This window comes from Notamacropus eugenii, chromosome 7, assembly GCF_028372415.1.
Source record: "Notamacropus eugenii isolate mMacEug1 chromosome 7, mMacEug1.pri_v2, whole genome shotgun sequence".
NCBI lineage: Eukaryota > Metazoa > Chordata > Mammalia > Diprotodontia > Macropodidae > Notamacropus > Notamacropus eugenii.
In genome coordinates, this window is record NC_092878.1 from 116901069 (window position 1) to 116925963 (window position 24895).

The following is a 24895-nucleotide window of genomic DNA, read 5'->3' on the forward strand; positions in this document are numbered from 1 at the left end:
AAAAGGAAATAAAATTAGAAGTCAAAGTTAAAAGATATCCTTCCTTTCTGTTAATCCTCAATAATCTATTTTGTTGCATTATTTAGTCTTTTTAAAATTAAATTTATTTTTCGTTTCAAACATTCACTTTTAGAAGATTTTGAGTTCTAAATTTTCCCCCTCCCCAACGTGGCATGCAATCTGACATAGGCTATACATGTACAATCACGCTAAATATTTCCATATATTATACTCTTTTGAAATGAAAAATAAAATGCTTCAATCTGCAATCAGAGTTCATCTGGGGGATTGATAGCATTTTTCATCATGAATCTTTTGAAAATATTGTAGATCATTGTATTGATCAGAGAAGCTAAGTCTTTCACAATTGATTTTCATTACAATATTGCTGTTACTGTGTACAATGTTCCAGTTCTGTTCACTTCACTTTGCATCAGTTCATATAAGTCTTCCCAGTTTTTGTCTCAAACTATCCCCTGCATCATTACTTATAGCATGATAATATTCCATCAAAATCATTCACTACAACTTGGCAAGTCATTCCCCAGTTGATGGACATTCTATAACGTTCTAATACTTTGCCACCACAAAAGGAGCTGCTATAAATAGTTTTGTATATGTGAGTCCTTTTTTTTTTCTTTGATCTCTTTGGGTTGTAGACCTAGTAGTCATATTTCTGGATTAAAAGGTATACATGATTTATACCCCACTGGACCTATTTCTAAATTGTTCTACAGAATTGGTGGACTAGTTCACAGCTCCACCAAAAATACATTAGTTTCCTCTTTTTTTCCACATCTCCTCTAGCATTTGTCATTTCCTTTTCTATCATGTTAGGCAATCTGATGTGATACCTCAGAGCTGTATTAATTTGTATTTCTATAATTATTGGTGATTTAAAAGCATTTTTTTCATTTGACTATAGATAGTTTGGAGTTCTAAAAACTTCCCATTTATAACCTTTGACCACTTATCAATTGGGCAATGGCTCTTATTTTTATAAATTTGACTCTGTTCTTTATATTTTTGATAAATGATCCCTTCAGCAAAGAAACTTACTATAAATTTTTCTCTCAGTTGTAGAATGTACTTTGTAAAAGGTTTGTCTCCATGTCAATTAAGAAATTTCTGTTATGCTAAACAGAATATACCAATAACTTTTTTTAAAAAAATGAATGGATATCTAGTTCAAATCTTTCATTTTAAAGTCAAGAAAATATTTCCTAGCATTCCTAATTTAATATTTATTATTGTTTCTACCTTACTTCATCCATTTTTTAAAGCTCAGAGCAAAAGATTTAAGTGAGCTTACTCAGATGAATTTGTGAGAGATAGAAGGGAATGAAAGATGATTTTAAATTTATAGAAAGGTGGGGTTGGCATTCCAGATTTTCTTGTCTCACAAGTTTCAAGTGTGAGATGTACAAATATTTCATCAAAGGAAAGATGGACCACCTCAAAGAGTCAGAGATATATTATTAAATTGATCATGCTGAATAGAGGGCCCTGAATGTAAAAATAAAAGCAGTGATAAGGGATACATAGACCAAAAGTCAGGTCTGATTCATTCTATCCTAAAGCACTGCCACCCAAGTAGTAATATAACTTTTGGTGTGAACTATCATAAAAGTATAAAGCATATTTGAATTTAGAAAGTCTCCTAAAACTGAGATTGTTGTTTCAAAGTATGTTCACTAGAAATAAAAGCAATAATTTAAGGTAAACATTTTGTTTTCCTCTAAAGAAGTTAAGGGAAAATCAGAAGATGAAGAAATAGATGACATTATGACAACTTCATAACTAACACGTAGCTGAAATGATTTGTTGCTCTTAAAATTCAAAAGGCAGAAGACAGAAAAAGAAAGTTTTAAAGGAAATATAGATAAATAGAATGTTAGGAACATTATAAATTTTGTTATATGTTTTTTAAAAATAAACTGTGCATAATAAAGATTCACAGCTTTATATACAAAACTCTTCTTTCTTATGGAAGTATTCATGTTTATTGTTCTTCAACCATGTTTTAGTCATGTCAGACTATTCATAACCCCACCTGGGATTTTCTTGGCAAATATGCTGCAATGGTTTACAATTTCTCTCTCCAGCTCATTTTACAGATGAGGAAACTGAGGCAAACAGGTTGAAATGACTTGCCCAGGGTCACAGAGCTAGTACACGTCTGAGGTCAGTGCAAAATACTAGCAGAGAACATTAAGATTTAAAGCAGAAAGGGACCTCAAGGATCATCTTGTAATTCAATAACTTCATTTTATAGATGAGAAACCTGAGGCCCAGGAAAGATAAATGATTTGTTCGAGGTGATGCACAAAGCAAGTAGGAGGATTCAAACCCAAGGCCAGTGACTATACATCTACCGCCCTTTCTACTACTGGACACTCACTAATAAGCTATGCCTGCACTAAGTAAACAGAAGCATCATGGATTAATACATCAGCTAAAAAACCTTTAAAACGAAAATGGTACTATTCCATTAGAAGTGGTTGAGAGCACTGGCATAAATTTTCTACATCTCTTATTTGTTTTGCAAAACACACACAGGGTATCTCACTACAGTTATAATTCAGAAGCTTTTAAGCTAATTGAAGTCCCACCAAGCTTACTCAATAAAATGTTTTACTCAGGACTCATTCATATTTTTAATACATATTCTGATTTTTATATGGTACGTGGGATATTCTTATGCTTTAAAATGTTAATAAAATAACATCATTGAATATAAACACAGAAAAAGGTGACATTGTTCCTTCTACTTTTTTGTTTTTTCTACTTTTAAATAAAAAATAGTCATACAGTTCTGCTTCTGTTCAGATATGGCCAAATTTTGTTACTATCTCCAATACAGATAGCCTTGAATATTTTATCTAATGCACTATACGTGTAATAATTGAAAAATATTGCCTGAATGAAGCTATGAGCACAATATATACACCGTTGTTGTTGAGTTGTTTCAGTCATGTTTGACTCTTCATGACCCTATTTGGGGTTTTCTTGGCAAAGATGCTGGAGTTGTTTGCCATTTATTTCTCCAGCTCATTTTACAGTTGCAGAAACTGAGGCAAACAGACAATTAACTTGTCCAAGGTCACACAGTTAGTAATCATCTGAGGCTGGATTTGAACTCACAAAGATGAGTCTTCCTGATTCCAGGCAGAATGATCTATTCATTGCACCACCTAGCTGCCCCACCAAGTACAGTAAAATAGAGCTAAATTTATCATCACTTTTAGTCATGTAAATCAGCATAGATCCGACTTTAGCAGGACCCTATGAAGACTAGGAAATTAAATGCTGATGGAAGTAGGGTATTGCACTTGTTAAATGGGGGTTCTAACCCCAACTTTGCTATTCATTTACCACTGTGATACTGGGCAGCTAGGTAGTATGGTAGATGGAGCTCTAGACCTGAAATCAGGAAAAAGTGAGCTCAAATCTAGCCTCAGAAACTTACTAGTTGCATGATCCTGGGCAAATCACTTAAGTTCTGTTTACTTCTGTGTTCTCAGTTGTAAAATGGAGATAATAATAGACGTACCTCCCAGAGTTGTTGTGGATCAAATGAAAGAGTATTTGAAAAGGGCTTAACACAGTACCTCACATATAGCAAGTAATAAATAAATGCTTGTTTCCTTTCCTTCCTTCCTTCCTTCCTAAGTTTTCTGGATCTAATCTAAGTTTCCTCATCTATAAAATGAAGGATAAAGACTGCATAATCCTAAAAAAGACTCTTCTAGTGCTGTCTTTAGTGATTCTTAGGCATGTGTAAAAATAGACATTTTTCAGGCCAGTAAAAATGCTTCTAAGCTTATATTCTGAAGCAATGGGGGTTGATTTCTCTATGTATATGTTTTTGTTATATAAGTCAAGAAAACTCTTATCACTGAAACAACTACTGAATCCTAGTGATCACCAAAAAGGGCTATTCCTTCAACCCAGACTTTGGCAGATTTTCTATTGAGATGGCTAAAATTTTATAATAGTGCTGATTTCTTAGGAAATCATCATTTCCAACTGGGGAAAGTAGTGATTTTTGGATCAAATCCTGGCCCTGTCACTTGTTTTGCATATGACCCTGAACAAGCCACATAATCTCTATGAGCCTCAGTTTCCTCATCTGTAACACGTGTGTTGGACTAGATGACTTCTAATCTCTGACTACAGCTGATCACATGAGAAAATATATAAAAAGGACTACAGAAATGTGTATTTATGCTCCTAAATAGAGAGTTCCATGTGGACAAGGATTCTGTCTTATCTAGAACTTATAGTTCCCTCTAGCACCTTGGACAGTGTTGTGCCCAAAGGGGATGCTTCATAAATGTCTATTGGGGTTAAGGGATATAATCCTTTCTATCATCTAGCTGATGTTTTCTCCTGCCTACCTTTGTGAAAACAGCACTATACTGGGAATCAAAAGATTTAGTGTCTAGACCTACATAATACCTCACAACAAAGCACTATAGATATAGATATAGATATATAGATATGCATACGTGTGTGTGTTTATATAATCTCATTTTTTTCTCGCAATGGGTAGATAATTCAATATTATTATTCTCATTTATAAGTAGGAAAACAGAGGTGATGAGAAGTTAAATGGTTTACCCAAAGTCACATAGCTACAAAGGGTAGACCTGGGGCCTCAGTACTCTGAGTCAGTATTTTTCCCCTACAGGACAAAGCTTTCACCCTGTTTGCTGCCATATCTATGTGATCTTCAGGAAGTCTCAACACCTCTCTAAGGTTTAATTTTCCCATCAGGAAAATGAAGCAGTTGAACAAAATTATTTCTAAATTATCCCCTCTAATTCTGTGACTCCTTAGTTCCAGAAACTGGCAAACAGAGGTGAATATGAGTGAAAAATTTCTACAAACTAAATTTTGGTTGCTTTTACATCCATGGAGTACTAAAAATTCCATGGCACCAGTATCAGAAACTGGAAAGCAAAATTATAACATTAAAATAAAATCAACAAGCTTAGAGTAAAAAAAAAAATGACAAAAGGAAGAAAAAATAATTTAAGTAACAATTTCAGGTTTACTAGTATGATAGTAACAACAACTAACATTTAACTATCCAGCCTATACTTAACCCTTTCCTCTCCTCTTATCTCATGCTTTTTTCTTCATATCTCTTCATGACCGTCATTCCTCTGCTTTCTTCCCTTTCCGCCTGGTGGCTTGACTGGGCTGTTGCTATTTTGCCTAAAGTCCACTGGGTGGCATCATCTCCTTGTTTATACAGAGTACATTAGGGTGTGGATAGGTTTTTAAAGTCATGATTTCAGACTATTAAAGCATGGTTTCGAATGCATATTTTTGGACAGAGACGTGTTCTGCATTGACTAATTGGTAACTCTTCTGTAACTGAAGTTTTAGTTGCCTAGGCTACTGAGATTCAATGACTTTTCCAGAATCCCAATCAGGTTGACCGCAACCCACATGGCCCTGACCTTAAGGTTGCCCTCTATTCAAAACATCCCACAGTCTCTGGTTTCCTCTAAATTTTGTTCTTGTTCCTGTTGCTATGGCATTTTTCCCCCACACCAACATGGAAATAAAATGCTTGCATCTATTGTAATGATTAAAATATGACTTGGTGAAAAAAGCCTTAGATTCTGTCCCAGTTCTGAAAGTGACCTTGGGCAAGTCACCTATGGAGATAATAATTCTTACTCTTATGCTACTATACTGACAGAATGACTGTGAAGAAAGTGCTTTGTAACTCCTAAAGCAGTATAGAAATTTAAGCACATATAAATAAATATTTAACCTTTCCTTAAATTAGCAAAGATCTCAAAACTGTTCATTAATCTCTTAAAGGATGAAGAATTTACATACAACCTACCAACCTTTTCTCTAGTCCAGTGGTTCTCATTGAGCAGCTCAGGAACCTTTTGGGATCCCTGAGATCCTTTCAGAGGGCTTATGAGGTAAAAAAATAATATTAAGATGTTTTCATTTCTAACCTGGCAAATATTTATTGATAAAAGCCACACAACCAAAGCTCTTGGCAGGTGAGTGTGTCAGGGGGAGAGAAAGAAGGGAGTTTTTTAATAATTTTTAAGAGTGTAATAAGGTCTGAAACCAAATGCTTGAGAACCAGTTTTAGCATGTTAGTAAAAATGTCAGCACATGACAGAATGATATTACTCTGCCAACTGACTTGACCACCCTCAACTTTTCACTTTACTTTGTTTTCTTTTTTCCCCTCATTTTGTATAAAGGTGTTTTGACCCTAGCTTTGTTGCAGTCAAAGGAAGGGGAAGAAATTTTACCAGCTAGCTAAAGATGATTAACTCAAGTGACTCATGGTTTACCTTTGGGCTGGAGGTAAGAGACAAGACAGGAAAGGAAACTCTCTCTCTCTTAGCAGGAGCCCTAGTTGGTGTACATTGGCTATATTCCAGGGAATATGGATTCATACACATAAATTCTCTTTTTTCATCCTTTTGGCATGTGCCATTCCAAATATAACATGAGATGCTCTCTATGGTTTCACTAAAGTAAAGCCAAAAATTGTAAATGTAAAAAAAATGTATTTTTAGAGTTGACAAATCTCAAGGTCATTAGAGTTAACAAATCAGAACACACATGACCATTGGAAAGAAATATAGCTGAAGAGCTCATGTCAGCCAGGAACCCTGTACTCTATTTTTGTATGACCTTTCCATGAGCTATTTCAAGCAAGATCAAAGGAAAAAAATTTTTTTATTGTATTCAACAGTAACCCCTTGTTAAATGCATGCCCCATTACTGTCTCAAACTTTGAATGTCCCCTAGCTTAGCACAGTAGCACTCCTTAAGCAATAGGAAATTAACAAATATGAGCGGAATTAAAGAATTTTCCAGGTTATTAAAAGTAGTCACCTCTCTCCCTACCTCCCACATTTCAAGAAGTAGTATTAATATACTATAAGCTTTGGCAAAACATCATAGTCACTAGAACATTTGAGATATATGTTACGGCTACGTTTGCTATGCACTTTTTGGAAAGAACCCTTCAGAAAATATTCCTTACTAGATTAGGTTCATAATGTAGTGAAGCAGTTAATTAATGAATAAACTAGAATGATCAAAGAATTGTGGATAAATTATGCAAGAGATGACTGATCTTGCCAGCCACCTGAGGGAACTCTTTGTATGGGTTGCTAAAATAGCATCTTACATTTGTATTTCATTTTGAAGGATTAAATAATAATAGCTGACAATTATATTACTTTACAAATTAATAGTATAGTACCTTGCATTATAATACAGTATAATACTTTGTCAACACTTTATAGTATAATATTTTAGTTTTCTGGCTTTTGTCTTAGCATTCCTTGAGTCCTGTAACATTTGCTCATCTTTTAGTACTTAGTTCAACCTTTTCTGCCTTTAACCAAGTGTCTTCCTTCATACATGCTATCTCATTTCATCCCCAAACAGTCCTCTGATCTAGATAACCTGAGTATAATTATCCCCATTCTACAGGTGAGAACATTGAGCTAAGCCAAGTAAGTGGTAGCATTTTACAGGAAAAAAAAGTTCATTAAATTGCCTCCTTTAATGACATATAGCTAGTTGGTGGTTCATCATCCTGATTCTACTGTTTCTTCCACCACATCATGGAATATTAAAAAATAAAAGGAAAAATTGTTTTGCAGAGTACTATCAGAGATAATCTGCAGAGGAAGATAATATTTTGAGTTTTCTTTCTTTCTACCTTTTTCACCTGTTTTTCTTTTTTAAAGATTCTTGGATGTTGAGAGAAGGATGAAAGAAAAATAAAATATCAAATACACAGGTCTGATCAACTAAAAGGAAAATAATAAATTTATATACAAATTGATGAGTCAATGAACTTATTAATATAAGTACTCCATGGCTGTAAATAGCAAACCTTCCATACTTATTCTGTATTATTTTTGTCCATGTTCTTCTATAAATTCTCCTTGGAACATGTCCCCAACTTATTGGAAGGCTTCCTCTTTGTTTTTTTCAAATGTATTTCACGGATACTATTACACTGCTTTGGGCTGTCTATCTGCCATGCCTCATTCTCCTGAATAACCAGTCCATGGTCATTCTTAATTTCAATTTTCAATCAGTAAGATTCTTTGCTTTTGTCTTACATTATGAAAATGCCTAATTGTGCTATAATAAAGATAAACATGGCATTATTTACAATAACCTGACATCTCTTTACAAAAATATTTTAGTTCCTTAAGACAAAAAAGATAACAGAAAAGATTTCCAAGACAGTTAACTTTCTTTCCCATTGACCTTAAAATATTCTGCTTTATCAGAACAAAATATGCCTACAATCTTCCATAGTGAAGAAAAAATAAACAGGCATAGTAACAGCTACTCGCTGAATTAGATAGACAGACCAATTGCAAATGTCAGTAACCTTATATCATTTGCTGGCAAAGAGCAGTTGCAACAAACTGAGAATGAAAAATGACCTGTTGCAGAACAATTTGACATTTCAACCAAATAGGTCAGCTTCAGTGGTGTCATTGAGTTCTTGGATGCCCTTTTAGGTTTCTCTACCTTCAGAATGCCAAAAGAATATTTTTGCAAAGCACAAGATTGAAAGAGACAAGGATAATTGTTTCCTGTCATATTAATATAGAATTTTCTTATATTTTGGTACCTGTGTTATTAAATTAGGGCATTGATGTTCAAGCTTTAGGAGCTACAGCATCCTGTTTTCACTCTTTAATTTCATGGCATAAATAGCTAGTATTTATGTGGCACTTTAAAGTTTACATACATATATATATATACATACACAATACAGATAGATAGATAGATAGGTAGATAGAAAGAAAGAAAGATGATAGATAGATGAGAGACAGATAGATAGGCAGACAGACAGACAGATAGATAGACAGATAGATAGATAGATGATAGACAGTCATTTGACCTCCAACCATGTGAGGTAAGTATTTACAGGGTAAGGGGATATAAGTGACTTAACAGGGGTCATGTAGCTACTAGTGCCTAAGACAAAATTCAAACTCAGGTCTTACTAATTCCAGATCCAATGCTCTATGTAAGATACCAGCCTGTTCCCTTTGAAGTGATCTAAGGAATATACTTACTTTGAAACTATGGTGGATTCAAATGAATTTTGTTCAGGGAAAACCATAACATCTATCAAAAGATTTAAAGTCCTAGAGATCCTCTTGATGCCGTTGCTCAGTTGTGTCTGGAGCTTCATGACCCCATTTAGGGTTTTCTTGGCAAAAATACTAGAGTGGTTTAACATTTTCTTCTTCAGTTCATTTTACAAATGAGTAAACTGAGGCAAATGGGGTTAAAGTGACTTGCCCAAGGTCACATACCTACTAAGTATCTGACACTAACTATACTTACTAACCTTGACAAGTTTGTTCCTACACAACTGACATCTGTATAACGTTGGAGGTTTGCAAAGCACTTTTACATATATTTGATCCTCTAGCTCCTCCAAAAAGCAACTATAATTATACTTATTAGCAATTATAATTATAATTTCTTCTCAAAACAATCATAATTATACTTATTAGAAGCATGTTCAAGAGTTTATAAGTATTTTCATTTTTGTTGATCAAAGTTCAATATTTTCCATTGATCCTACATTTGCATTACATTTTATAAATGTAATCATAATCTATTATTTGGAATGCGTTTCAAATATATCATTGCCAATGACTCTAATTGTCCTAAACAAATATTTCTTCTTGCTAGTAAGCTCTAAAATCTTATTAGCAGAATATTTTTTAAAAAAGAAGCTTCATTAGCCTAAGACATTGTTTGTTTTCAACTATTTGCCAATGGGCAAATTCTCACTTTCATGTGTACAAAACTACAATACCTAATTTCATGAGCCAAAAAATCGTGGCACGCAGCAAGGTTGTTTGACTTAGCCAAGTACAAGTGTCTTTGAGACAAAACAATTCTACCCTTGCACATTAGAAAGGGTAAGTGCCACATTTGGGTTTGGCAAGAATCTAATGAGACAGCCAAGGAGAAATGGATGATAATTTGATCTCTGAATCTGGAATACCTGGGTTCATATGTCATCTGTGACACATACTGGTTGTGTGGCCTGGGGAAAGTCACTCAGATTCTCAATGTCTTAGGCAACTCCCTAGTATTATAAGTTGAAGATGTTGCCATTCTACATTGATATAAGTAGTTTCTTACATCAGTGAAGTCATAGGTCCAGAGCAAAAACAAAAAACAAAAAAAATCAAAAAAGGTATCTTACAGAGATCGAGAGTTTTTTTCTCCCAATCAAGTGAAAATTTTATACCAAGGTATCATTCAGGTAGTCTCTTCTTAAACTAACTGGTCATTTGACCATGTCCATGTAAGGCTCTCTGAGCCTTATCTCATTTTTTCATCTATAAAATGGGAGTGATAAATGCCTGCAGGATCTACCTCAAAGTGCCATTGTGAGGTTTAAATGAAATAATATACATAAAGTGATTTGCAGACTTTAAGAAGTGCTGTATAAATATCAGTTGTCACTGCTTCTTGTAAATAAAATTGTCTTTTGAACTGATAAAATTAATGCTGACAATTTGCTGAATCATGTTTAGTTCTTCATATAATTTTTCTCTTTTTCTCTGAAAAAGGTAACGGTGCATAAGCCGACCTTCATGGTGGTCATCTAGCATGTTTCTCATGAGCATTAAAAACTGAGAGCACCAAATGTCCCATAAAATTATGGTTTCTATTTCTTTGGGGCATGCTATAAAAATGACCCACTTATTCTTCTCTTTAAGGAGACGCTATGAACCATTCTTCCTTCCATTTAGCTGATACTTCTTTATGACTCCTGGTTTCTTTTTCAAGAAAAATGTCATTAAGAATGTGGTTCATTTCCTTGAGTAATATTATCAACTTCCTGGTTGTCCTCATATTATAAATTCAGTTGCTAAATTAGAGTCTGCAAATGGTTTAAGAATTGCATGATCACTGGTATCTCTCCTTTTCTGATTCTTTACTACTATCAGCTGTGGGAGGGGGTCACCATACTATTTCATGGGTCATTATTCAAAATGTTACCTAATGATCAACCTACTGTTGATGACTATTTTTTTTTAATCTAGCCTCAAGAAAGCCTTCACATAATCTAACAAATATTTTATAAAAGCTGCATTAATAGGAGATAGAACCTGGGCTAAGAGAAGGTACAATCATATCCAGAAAACATAAGCCAGCTGTACAATGCAAGAAGTCTCACCTGTGACACATACTGGGTGTGTGACTTTGGGTAAGCCATTCAGAATCTCAGTGTTCTCTAATTTCTTAAGACAATATATTGAATTTTACAGCTTAGTCATCCCTATGTCTAAAGTAATTAAATTTTATTATTGAATTATATCTAATCATACCTAATGGGTAGGGATCTTAGATTTGTAATGGCTATGAACATTCAGTGAATTTTTAAAATATGTAAATCACAATTTAATTTTTATTTTTTACACTGTTTCAGTAATAAATAAGATATTACATTAGTAATATCGTTGTTCCTAGTCAAAACTACTGAACTACTGAAATGTTTCTCAGGAGACAATGTCTTTAAATCTGCTCTGAATTTCAAATATCATTTCCTTGTGGTTTTACTACACAGTCCAAAAATTGTGGTATTTCATTGTCCTCCTCTCCAAATTCCTCATTCCACCCTACCACTATCATCTAACTCTTGACAATGTAATAACATTTCTTTCACAATATCACAACTGAAAGTTTCAAGGGTTTTCCAAATGTTCTTCTCTGGGCTCTCATTATGATCATTTCATAGTTCAGATGTTACCATTCGGTCCTTTGCAGTACCTAAAATGAAAGCACTAGTTTTAGAGTGGTCATGAACTTTTTTGAATACACTCATATTTTTTTAAAAGCTTATTTCTCTTTTCTTGTTTATTTTTTAGCACATGGTATATTTCCTAGCTTTCACCATGAGGTCAAAATTTATTATTTCTTGTTGTTAATTAGCTCACTGATTGCTTAAGACAATATTTTGACTTTTATAATTTAATCATCCCTATATGTAATGTAATTATATTTTATTATTGTTTCACATTACATTTGATAGTATTTAAGTCCCCATTATGGGAAATTGAAAATAAATGAATAAAAGATTCAGATTCACAGAGAATGTTATAGCTAAAAAGACTAATATCTCTGTTGGAGAGTACTTTACAGTCTTATAGAAAAGATAATACTGAATATGAAAAAAAAAGTTAGGGCTTATTATATAAGCATGTAGACACATCCAAGCTTATAGTAGGTAGAATTATATACGAAAATGTTGAGAAAAATATATCTTGACAAGCTTTTATTAAGCTTGGCATTAGAGTAGCTAGGTGGCCTAGTACATACAGCATCAGATCAGGAGTCAGGAAGACCTGAGTTCAAATGCAACCTGGGCAAATCATTTAACTCCATTTGCCTCAATTTCCTCAATAAATGAGGAATTTATTTTTTTTGTTAAATATTTGTTTAAAATGAGCGGCAGAAGGAAATGGCAATCCACTCCAGTATTTCTGCCAAGAAAACCCAATCAGGGTCATGAATAGTGGGACACAACTGGAAAGACTGAACAACAATATGTCAATCAATAAACATTTAATAAGGACCTACTATGTGCTGGGTATTATTATGCTAAATACTAGGGTTACAAAGAAAAGAAAAAATAGTCCCTCTTCTAGAAGAGCTCATGGGGAAGATAACATGCAAACAAGTTCTAACTTTTAACTGAGACCCAAAGAAATTAAAATACTCATGCATAGTCCCAAAGTTAGGTAGTCATCACCCAAGTCTCTTAATTCTCAGTTTTCCGTTCCTTCGTTGTACCATGATTCCACTAAAAGAAACTCAAAAATATCTATATTTGGATCGATCGATCTGTATTAAGTGCCTACACACTATGTATCAGCTATTGTGATAGACACTGGTGGTAATAAACAGTTGGCCGCCTATCAAACAAATAGTAGCCTATAAAGATTAAGGTTGAATCATTCCAACTTTTAAGTGAACATTCTAACTTCTAACATTCTAAGTCAAGGCAAGAGAGAAAGCTCTCTATAGTGCCATGGTAACAAATACCTATTTTTTTTCTTTTTGGTTCAGTCTTTTGATTAATCAATGTAGTAAACTTCTAAAATGGAAACTCCCTCCATTAATGCCAATTAATAACTTATCCACAATTTACTATCTTAGAGACCTTAAAGACCTTAAAGATTAAGTGGTCACAAAGTCAATTTATGTCAGAGGCAGGGCTTGAACTTGGGCCTTTCTGATCAGTCAGTAAGCCAAACTACCTCTTAAATGCGCAAAAATAAGGGAAGGGTGAGAAAAGTAGAAATGCGTATGCAATGCTATGTTGATGGGCTGATGAAGAACAAGATGACAGAAAAATCTCATGAAAAAATAATCTTCAAATCTCAAAATTTCTCTTACTTGATATCATGTAATATTCCATTAAAGGGATTCCAGAAAAACTAAAGGATATTTATACAGTACCATGTCTGACAAGAATGGTAGTTGTTGTATTTGGACTGATAGATGTTTAAAAATGAGATATAAAAACAGGATTATTATAGTTCAATTATTATATTAAAATTATACAAAGCAAACTTTCTGAATATTTCAACCAGAAATTCCTAGTGTAATAAACCCATCTCACATCAAGGTTAAATTAGAAATGTACATCTTTAGTCACTATATAATCTAATAATGTTGAAGAAATGTTACACAACAGTGATCTTTCTCCTTGGACCTCAGGTGTATCTGTGTAATAAGCTATAGTCAATATGGCACCAAAGTGAACCATTTTAATCAGTGAAGGAGACAATGACACCATAGGAAATAATGAAGGAAACAAGTTCCTTGATGGTTTAATCTGCAACTACGCCAGAAACTGAAACCTTTGAATAGATGTGGATTCCTATTTTTTGCAAATGCTTTATTATAAGCAGTGCAACATGAGATCAAGCAAACGTGTCACAAAATGGCATTTCTTGTTATCTCCGGGCACACAATAAAAGCATCTCTACCAAATACTAGGTGCCTCTCTAAGAAGCATATCTTTCCATTTGGCTGCAGCTTCTTTCTTCTGGCTTTGTTTACAGCAACAAAGTCAGGACTAACCTGACTCATTTCCTCCTAAAGTTGATCATGGGACAAAGTATTTACATTTAGAGTACTAATAGCCACATTAAAGTATACAGAAGGACTAAAACCTGTTATTCTTAATGTCTTCTCCCCCGCCTTCTGCCATTTTGTCACTGTCCCAGCAAGAGAGAGCTACAGAACACAGAGGGTCATTTCTTTGTTTCTTGGGTTGCCATGGCCAGTCTACTGCTGATGAGCCTCTCTTTACTAAGCTCGGCTACTCTTCAGAAAGCAAACTCGGTCTGTTGCCAGAACTGTACTTGAAGCTTTCCCAACATGGTAAACTCTGCCAGAGCTTCAGCTCCACTGTTCTAGCCTTTGAGAATCCAGGGTCACCTCCTCTCCCACCATGAAGCATTGAAATCGAACTCTGTGGAGTTCTACTGCTTGTATTTGGATTTCCAAGTGCTTTTCATACTGCCTAGTATAGAGTAAGTGCTAACTAAATGGTTGCTCTATTTATTTGTCTATTGTACGATCCAATCAAACAAATTATTGATCATGAAAACTGTGTAACGAGTGGGAAAAGGCACATAAACACCAATTATACTCATTTCATACAAAAAATTAAACAATGAACATTTACTGCCATAACAAAGGGACCAAGAGTCTAGTGACCATTAGTAAATGAAAACATGCTTATATTTGACAAGTGTTTTCCAACGTCACTCACAAGTCTTTTATTTTATATACATAAGCTCAGCCAGCATTCAGATTAATCACTTATTAATCATAAATAAAGCCTGTTAACAATTTAATATTTAGCTTTTAGGGTTGACAAATTGTAGAATAATCTGCAAATTATCTATTTTCCCAGCTGCAGACAGTAACTAGAAGATGTTAGCTGAGAGAGAGATCCATTATAAATATATACTACTTCTAAATTATATTGTCTAATTTTAAATTTGTAGTGGCATAGAAGAATGAGTGCTGAATGAGATGCTCTAGGTTTGAATCTCGCCCTATTATTTATTACTTATGGGATTTCGAGCAAATCCTTTCACCTCTCTGGTCTTGAGTTTCCTCGTCTGTATAATGAGAGTTGGACTAAATGACCTCTAAAGCCCCTTTCATCTCTAAATTCTATTAAAGCCTTCAATATATATATAATATACTAAGGTAAGGTCAGAGATGAGTTATAATATGTACCTATCACAATGTACTTAAATTCTCCAACAACCTAGGAAGATTCCATTTTAGTCTGGCCACGATTTGGCAAAAGGCAAATGATAAAGAAAAGAGAAATTTTGTAGGTCAGTCTTCAGAAAGTCCAGGTCCCCCTGGGGATTCCAAAAGTCTTTCAGGAGTCCTCAAAGTCAAAACTATTTTCATAATAATGCAAAAGTGGTTTCATTTCTAATATTGTAAAATTGAGATATATACCCACATAAACAGCATCTCTTTGATGTTCTCAATCATTTTTAACAGCGTAAAGAATAATCAGATGAAAAAGTTTGAGAACTACTACTGTAGAGAATAAAAATAACTAAGTTAAAGCAACTTGATAAAAACAATCAATGATACAGTATACTGTCATATTGGATTAGCCTTATATATCAAAATCAATGTTGTTTACTTGTTTACCATTATAGAAGAGATGGTTCTCACTTAGGTCAAGGTCAAAACTTTAAGCTAAATACAGCAAACAAGACTAACAAAACATAATTATATACAAATATCTCATTTAATACTTAGAATGAATGTATAAGTGAGATACTATAGATCACTATATACATTGAGCAAATGTGGAAACAGAGTCAGAATGGCTAAGTGACTAACCCAAGGTCAGAAATTACTCTCAAATATTTTTGCTTGACAGTGAATACAAGCTCATTGATTTGAGGTTGTAAAGTATATGTTAAGTATACCTACATTAAGCATACATTAAGTATACAAAAGTATACCTAGTGTTATTTTCGATTTCCAGTTTTACTCCAGCAATAAATGTTGGCCAGGCTGAAATGACTTTTTTTCAAACATAAAGAGAAACGATCATGTTAGATTTGCTAGGCAAACTTGATGGATTTACCTAGCTTAATAGTGTTGACTTTTCCTGTCATAAAACAGACAAGTAGCCATTTTTGCTATAGTATACAACAATCATGGATTGAAAGATAAAAACCTTGGGGCTATTAGGGATGAAACATTTCAGGTGCTACTTATTCTAAGTGCTACTTAGCAACATTCAGTCTTTGTTCTGCTAATTGTTTTCAGTGTTTTACAACCACACTTCCATTTTCATATATAAAGATTTGTGAATCTATACCTTAGTTCTTTTTATTTAATGAGTAAGCAAAAGGGACTATTTACTTGACAGAATAATTTGCATTAGACACATCAGGATGGAAGAAATGGGTAATTCTGAGCTTTTGGATTTATACATAGCCAATGGCTCTGTGGTTAAAAAAAAAGTGAACAAATAGTTTTCAAAAGAAACAAATCAAACTATAAATGACCATCTGGAAACATGATCCAGATCACTAAGTCATTGTGAGATCTCATGTTTTCATCACGGTACCTTCTGTACATGCAGAAATCATTCTTAAAAAGATGTAAAGACAGGAAACTAGGTAATGATTGAAGTTAATGACCTTGATCACTTTCTGGGTGATGTTTTCTATTATTTTGCAAACATTTAACTACATGATTGCCTGACTTCCTTTTCTAATTAAACATTTCCTGAATAATATTTCTTATAATGCTTATTGGGTGAAATCCATTGTTGTTACCATGATACAGCCCATTTAAACTCATTGTACATCTCTCCAGCATCTTTTTAATCATTTGACATTCTGATTTCTCAGGAATTTGGGTGGCTCCATGACTTGCAATCAGGTAGCTTCAATCTGAACAGAATATCAGCATCCACAAAGACTAGGTTTTTGTGTCTGTAAGCATCTTGGAATCACTGAAAGCGCTGAACAATTCTGCTAATATAATCCAGATCAATCTTCCTCCTATTCAATGCCAAGCCTTTTCACTGTTGAATGTCCATGATTTATGAACTAATAGATTAATTCAACACCATCCATCTGTAAATCATAATCTGTAAAATTAACATTTTTCACTCTTTTGGTTTCTCTTATGTGGACTGTTAAGCTGAGATCCTGAGTGGTCACAGATCTTATTAAGGGGTAGATAACAAAATGAAATCAAAGTGAGCAGACAGTCTTCCTAGGAGTTATACCATGAAAAGGATAATAGATATAGAAAGATAGCTTGAAGGGATGACAAGGAAAAATGAAGACTTTCTAAGAAAGAGCCAGAAGATAAAAAAAGACTGAATATTAGGGAGAGAGACAGGACTGACAGAATAGTGTACAAATGTAAATTTGCTGGTTTTATTGTCACTAACGATGAAAACAGCTTGTTCTAAAAATCCTGGAAATCTCTCTTGATCATCTATTTGTTATCCTACTTTATCTATAAAATGCTCTTGCCACTGTCTAACTTCATTGAGATTCACATCAATCTTTTTTTAGAGGTTTTTCCTCTTCTTTGACCATTAATGGTTCTATGAGCTGACACTGTTTATAACATTCTACCATCTTACTTCATGTATATATTTTCAAAGATAGTTAATATTCAGAACCAGTATTAACTTCTCTATTTAGCAAAATGAACAAGGTTTTACTTTGTTAAAGCAAGTTGTGCCTTCTTTTTCCTTGTCTTTGAAATAGTTATTTTCCATTGGCAAAAATTCTATATGAAAAAGCAATAATTCACCTTAATTTCTTTTATCAATTTTCCCTTTTTGTCTGACATAGCTAACATGGATAAACAGGTGCTATCACAATTTCTTATAATGTCTTCTTTCTCCTAATTTGGTATCACTTCTTTTGCTGTAATTCAGTGATGATCCGACATAGACAGATGATTCAGAAATTATTCCAGTGCTGGTAACCATTTATTTCCTATGTGTTAAGATATAATAATTTATTTTTTCATGATGCTTGGTACTCACCATGCCCAGTCTCTTCTTAAATAAGTAATTCATGGTACATGTGTATGCAGCTTTAGATGGGTTTATATTAGCCTCTCTCAATATATAACCTGAATCAAACACTTCCTGTGTGACCCTAGGCTAGTCACTTAGCCTCTGTTTGCCTCAACTTCTTCATGTTCATATTCATTTGTATAAAAATAAGGATACTAACAACATCTACTTACAATGGCTATTTTGAGGATCAAATGAGATAATACTTGTCAGGTGTTTTGCAAAACTTACATCTCTATATAAATGTTATTTATCTATTATTATTAATAATAATAGTTTCCAACTTATCATTCACTGTCCTTCTCTATGCTCATTTTTGCATTGACATCACTAAGTGCTTATGAATATTCAAATTAGGTTAGAAGAATTTTGATTATTAATAAAACTTCTCTACCTTCTCATTCTCTGTACCAGATGTTAGTACATAAACTTCAGTTATCTTCATGGTGTTATTTTTGTTTATGAACATCGTTAGCTCTGGAGAATGACATTACTAATTGTACCATAAAGATTTTCTTTTGCCTTTGAGTGCATGATGAAACAAACTCTTAAAATTAATTTATTTTCCTCTTCAAACATCTTTTTCGTTTGGCTTGCAATGAGAATTATTATCATCTGTTTCTAGTAGTATATCCACATATAGGTCATTATACATGAAACTCCCATTTAGACAGTCAACAGTTAAATTAATGTTTACAGATGGTCTAAAAACTGTGATTCTTGGCATCTTCTTCCCTTCTTTCTACAACTCTGTGACCACTAGTTAGGAGGTAAGAGAAAAAGTCCAGAACTGAGGACCATTTTGTGTTTTCCTTTGTTTCTTGAGTTGCCATTGCCAAAGAATTATGCAAATAATGGCAAAATTCTGCAGAACAGAATAATGATTTGGATTTTGTAACCGATTTAATAACAACTGGACTGAAATAATCAAAAATCATAAACAGAAAATCCTTCCTTTTTTGTAAAATGAAAGTACTCACAACGAGCTAGTTTATCAAATGCTTTTTTTCTTCTTGATTAACTTGCCAGCTGATTTTTCCCAGCCAAACGCCCACATCAGGCCTTCTAAATAGAGCCTTTTTGAAAAGTGAAACACATAGAAATGTAAACATGGCAGAATCCACAGGAAAAGAAAAACTTAACAAAAGTTAACTTGTGGTGCCTCATGTCTAAAAATGTCTAGACACATTTAAATTTAGAGCCAATTGTAATTACAATGAGTGAAATAATTTGGCTGAAAAGTAGCATTGCAAAACCAAAACATGAAACAAACACAATGCAAAAATCTCAATGTCAAGCTGATAAACAACTGAAAATCAAGTCAAACTATTCTCTGGTGATCCTATAAAAGGGAATGGGGAAATATTCATATAGCTTTCATGCATTTATATCAGCAAGATATACTTAATTTGTAGGACATTTCCTCATTATTTTCACCGCCCTGTCTCTTTGAAAACAATTATTCTGTGCCTTATGTTATGGCTCAGAAATTCCCCTTATTCAACCAGTAGTAAGACTTACTCAAATTTTTTTTTATCTGTTTCAGAAAACCAAAAGAAGGATATCTGTAACATCTACAGAGGCAGGGCAGACAACGGAAAATACACTGAATCTAGACTCTGAAAGTCTGCCTTCAAATTGCAGGTCTTCTACTTACTACCTGTGTTATCTTGGGTAAATTATTTCATCTCTCTGGGACTCAGCTTCCTAGTTTATAAAATGGAAGGGTTGAATTAAAATTAAACAGTAAGACACCTTCTGGTTCTAAATCTATGGTCCTATAATCACCAAAATTCCTTCCAATTCTAAATTTATGGTCCTCACATCAAATTTAACAAAATATAAAATTCCTACAGAAACTCATAATAAAATTCCAGTTTAGTGGAACCTAGAGAAGTGTTATCTTGGAAGGCTCTAAGGTAAGAAATCAGGAACTCTTAACTGTTTTGTATTCCAGGAACCCCTAATTTAGTCTTCCTGAGATCTTTTTTTTAATATTTGAAGGAAATACTAAACTTCTCTTAGATATTAATGAAAATAGATATACAAATTGTTTTTTTCCAATACAAATTCAGAGACCACCTCCCATCCCCTGCCAACATCTCTCCATAGACCCACAGACTCTATGGTTCCCATGTTAAGAATTCTAAAGTTGGATACCATAGCTTAGGCACCATGATGAATTTGCTAATAATCTTTATAAAATAAGAACAGACATCAAACAAGATTCAGGCTTAGAAGCAAAAGTCATTTCATCTTTCATATTTTACTTCAACAAATCATGGCTTATTATTCTTAACTATCTAAAACGGAAGTTCTAACCCCCTGAATGCCTTACCACCATGGAATAAACTTTGTGTACCCTCCAATCCCATGTCTGAGCTCTCCCAAAGAAAAGGAAACACTATTCTTTGAGTTTCAGTCCCATCAATACTTTCTAAATCTGTTGATATTATGGGGGATGTCCTAGATCATTTGTAAAGCTCCTTCTAAGACTAACATGCTGAGATTCTATGAATAAAGAGCTACTTTGGATAGTTTTCTCTCACAGTCTAAATGACAATGCATGTCCCAACTCTTTTCTAAAAATCAGTTTGCAGTAAAGTGAACTAGATGGGGCAGAGATGGAAAATAACAGTAGATTCATATTGCCTTTGTGGAATCATGTGCAGTTTCATTTCTTAAATATTTTATTTTCCCCAACTACATGTAAAAACAAGGTTAATATTTGCTTTTTTTTGTTTTGAGTTCCACATTCTATCTTTCCCTCTTTCCCATCCCCCTTCCCTGAGATAGTAAGCAATTTGATACAGGTCATACAGATACAATCATGTTAAACATTTCTGTATTAGTCATTCTGTGGAAGAAAAATTGAGAAGGCAAGAAGGAAGGCAGGAAGGCAGGAAGGCAGGAAGGAAGGAAGGAAGGAAGGATGTATATGTTTCCATCTGTACACAGATGCCATCAATTCTTTCTCTGGAGGTGGTTAGCATTTTTCATCATGAGCCATTTGGGATTGTCTTGGATCATTGTATTGCTGAGAATAAGCTGTTCATTGTGCATTGCTGCTGTTATGCACAATGTTCTCCTAGGTCTGCTCACTTCATTCTGTATCAGTTCATGTAAGTCTTTCAAGGTTTCTTCTGAAATCCACCTGCTAGTCATTTCTTATAGCACAATAATATTTCATTAAAATCACATATCATAACTTGTTCAGCCATTGCCCAATTGATGAGCATTCCCTCAATTTCCAGTTTTTAGCAGCTACAAAAAGAGCTGCTATAAATATCTTTTGTACAAATGAGTTTGTTCCCCTTTTATACAAATCTCTTCGGGATATAGACATAGTGGTTGTTTTGCTGGATCAAAGGTTATGCATAGTTTTATTATCCTTAGGGTATGGTTCCAAATTGCTTTCCAGGATGGCTGGATCAGTTCACAATTCCACCAACAGTGCATTAGTATCCTAGTTTTCCCACATCACCTCCAGCATTTATCATTTCCTTTTTTGCCAGATTAGCCAATCTGATGGGTGTGAGGTAGGTACCTCAGAGCTTTTTTAATTTGATTTCTCTAATCAATAGTGATTTAGAGCATTTTTATATGACTATAGATAATTTTGATTTCTTCGTCTGAAAACTACCTGTTCATATTCTTTGACCATTTATTGATTGGAAAATGACATGTATTCTTATAAATTTGACTGAGTTCTCTGTATATTTGAGAAATGAAGCTTCATCAGAGATATATGCTATATAAAAAAAATCCCCAGGTTGTTTTTTTGTTTGTTTGTTTTTTGCTTTCCAATTTTGGTCTTGTTTGTGCAAAATTTTTTAAATTTTATATAATCACAATTATCCATTTTACATTTTGTAATGCTCACTATAGCTTGTTTGACCCTAAACTCTTCCCTTAACCATATATCTGACAGTTAAACTATTCCCTGCTCTCCTAATTTGTTATGGTATCACCCTTTATGACTAAATCATGTACCTATTTTTACCTTATCTTGGTATACAGTGTGAGATGTTGGTCTGCAATTTCACTTTAATTTCAGTAATGTTACTAAGCTGATGATAGTAAAGTATTCCATTATCTGTCTACAATCCATTTAAAGAATTATCTTTTATTTAGCTTTTGCTATAACATCTTTACAGGCCAATCTGTAACTTAGAAAACCCTATCAATGAAAGGATAGGTGTGTCATAAGGTCACTAACTGAAGAAAAAAGGACAGATCTAGTAAAGTAATCTTATAGTACAATAATTATATGACTCTATTTAAGTTTCACAGCTGGCTGATAGACTCCTATCAGATTTTTATTTCTTTTCTGACCCCACTCTCTCTTCTTTGACAGAGAAGACTGAATTACAACTAAACTCTGACTTCTTAAATAGAATTGATAAAGCTACAAAAGGAATACTTGAGGATCATCTAGATGGTAAATGGTGATCAAACTTAGAGATAAAATTTAATGAGTGGAAAGTTTAGTGGAAGAAAAGGAGAAATTATCAAACTCTCTAGAGAATATAACATGAAGAGAGGGAGAGGAGAGAGAGGGAGAGAGAGAAGCCCAAATTCAGAAAGATGAAGCTTCAGTGAGGATCAAACCAGATAAAGTAATACAGGTAAAAAAATATAAATATAGAACCTTTTAATAGAATACATTTCTACTCATAAAAGAGACCTAATCATAGAATTTCACAGTTAGAAGGGACCTTAGAGATTCTCTGATCTAACACCCTTCCATTACAGATGAACAAGGCAGTGAAGTTGTGCAATGGATAGAATGACAGATCTGGAGTCAAAGACTCCTCTTCCTGAGCTCAAATCTGGTCTCAGACATTTAGAAGTTGTGTGATCCTAGGCAGGTCACTTAACCCTTCTTATCTCATCTGTGCTAGAAAGGAAATGGCAACCCACTCCAGTATCTTTGTCAAAAAAAATCCCAAAGAGGATCACAAAGACTTGGACATGACTGAAAAACAACTAAATAACCACAGGTCACATGGTTAGTTAGAGGCAGAGGAGATATCAAGGCCCTGGTCTCCTAATTCCCATTCTGGGGCTGCTTTCCACAATACCATGCTGTTACCCTGGAAATGATCATTTGAAATCAAATTGTGGCTAAATTGTCCTTAAACTTAAAAAACCCTAAAATATTAGGCAAGGAGCACTAGAGACAGACTAAGAAAATATAGAAAATGAAATTAATTGAGAATTGAAAATTGAGAATGGGTTCTAGAGAGATGGACATGTGCAGTTTGGAAATAGATAGGACTGACATCTAAAATTATTCATGAGGAAGAACCGATACAGATGGGAGGACTAACCTGAGATCATTTTCTATGAACCATACAGGAAGAAGAAATTGCACAGCCCCAAATTCTTAGCCCCAAATAATGCTGCCTCTCTTCCACAAAGTGAAAAAATTAGACAGAGGATTTCAAAGTCCTTTTCCAAGGTCTAAACTTATATTATTTTTACTTCACTATCATATATTTTACTTTGAACTGGTTGCCATCCAAGATCAGTATCATGTCCAAATTTAAGATTATCCATTATATTACATCATCATCAAAACATAAGAGGCAACCTAGGCAGAGTGTCTAAGGAGCTGGTCTCAAAGCCAAGGAAGGCTTGAATTCAAGTCTTGTCTCTGACACATACTAGCTGCGTAACCCTGAGCAAATCATGTGTTCCATGAGGGCTGTAGCTTAGACTATAAATTACAAAGAGGGTGTACTGAAAGAGGAAGTTTTCTCACCCAGAAATTTTCTATTACAATGAAATCACAGATCTAGTCCCTCTACTACTATAACCTACATTTATATTTTATATTTGAGGTTTATAAATTTCCCTTAAGAAAATCTAGTGAATTCAGAATGCAGAATATGGCCTGAACTCATCTACAAAATGAACATCAGACTTAGGCCGTAGTTCCTCTGCTTTATGACCTGGTCACAGAGGCATTTAATCTCTTTCAATTTTGTCATCTGTAAAAAGCGTAGTTGTGAGCAACAGGAAAGAGAAATTATCTAAAGCACTTGTAAACCTTAAAATTCTATGTAAGCACAAATTATCACTATTGTTATTACTTGTAAAATTAAGATAATAATGCCCATTATATGTACCTACTTATGAGAATAAATGAGAATACAGATCAAATCCTTCTGCAATAAACATCATTGTCCCACAAATTTATGTGATAAAAAGTTTGTCAGTTAACGAACCTCTTATTACATGACATTAAATATAGCAAAAGTCCAACAGGAAAAAAAGTGAATTAGTCAATCTGTTGGAATATGTTATAATGCAACTGAAATATCTTATTGTGAAAAGAGGTATATATATATATATATATATATATATTTTTAAATCTGCTTTTTGACCAGCCATGATTTTCTGGTATTGAGAGCACATGATGAGGTATTTCCTCTAGCGATTCAGATCTTCTTATCATTCAATTTTAGTCTCATTCCAGGCACTGAAAGATGATGACTTTTCCAGGGTCACAGAGTCAGTACATGGTAGAGACTTGAATTACCATGTAGCTGCTCACCTAGATTTCCTACTGATAAACCCCTGACTTTTTTTTAAAGAGCCAAGTGGGTAAAAAATATCTTTGTTGCTGTTCAGTCATTTCGCTTGGGGTTTTCTTGGCAAAGATACCATAACAGTTTGCCATTTTTTTCTCCAGCTCATTTTACAGGTGAGGGA

At 33.9% G+C, this 24895-nt stretch overlaps 1 protein-coding gene across 3 annotated transcripts in view; it reads right to left on the reverse strand.

Annotated features, from left to right (window-relative positions):
• ANK2 (ankyrin 2) overlaps positions 1-24895 on the reverse strand; it is a 763693-nt gene that overhangs the window by 524307 nt on the left and 214491 nt on the right. The gene's annotated exons all lie outside the window — the stretch shown is intronic.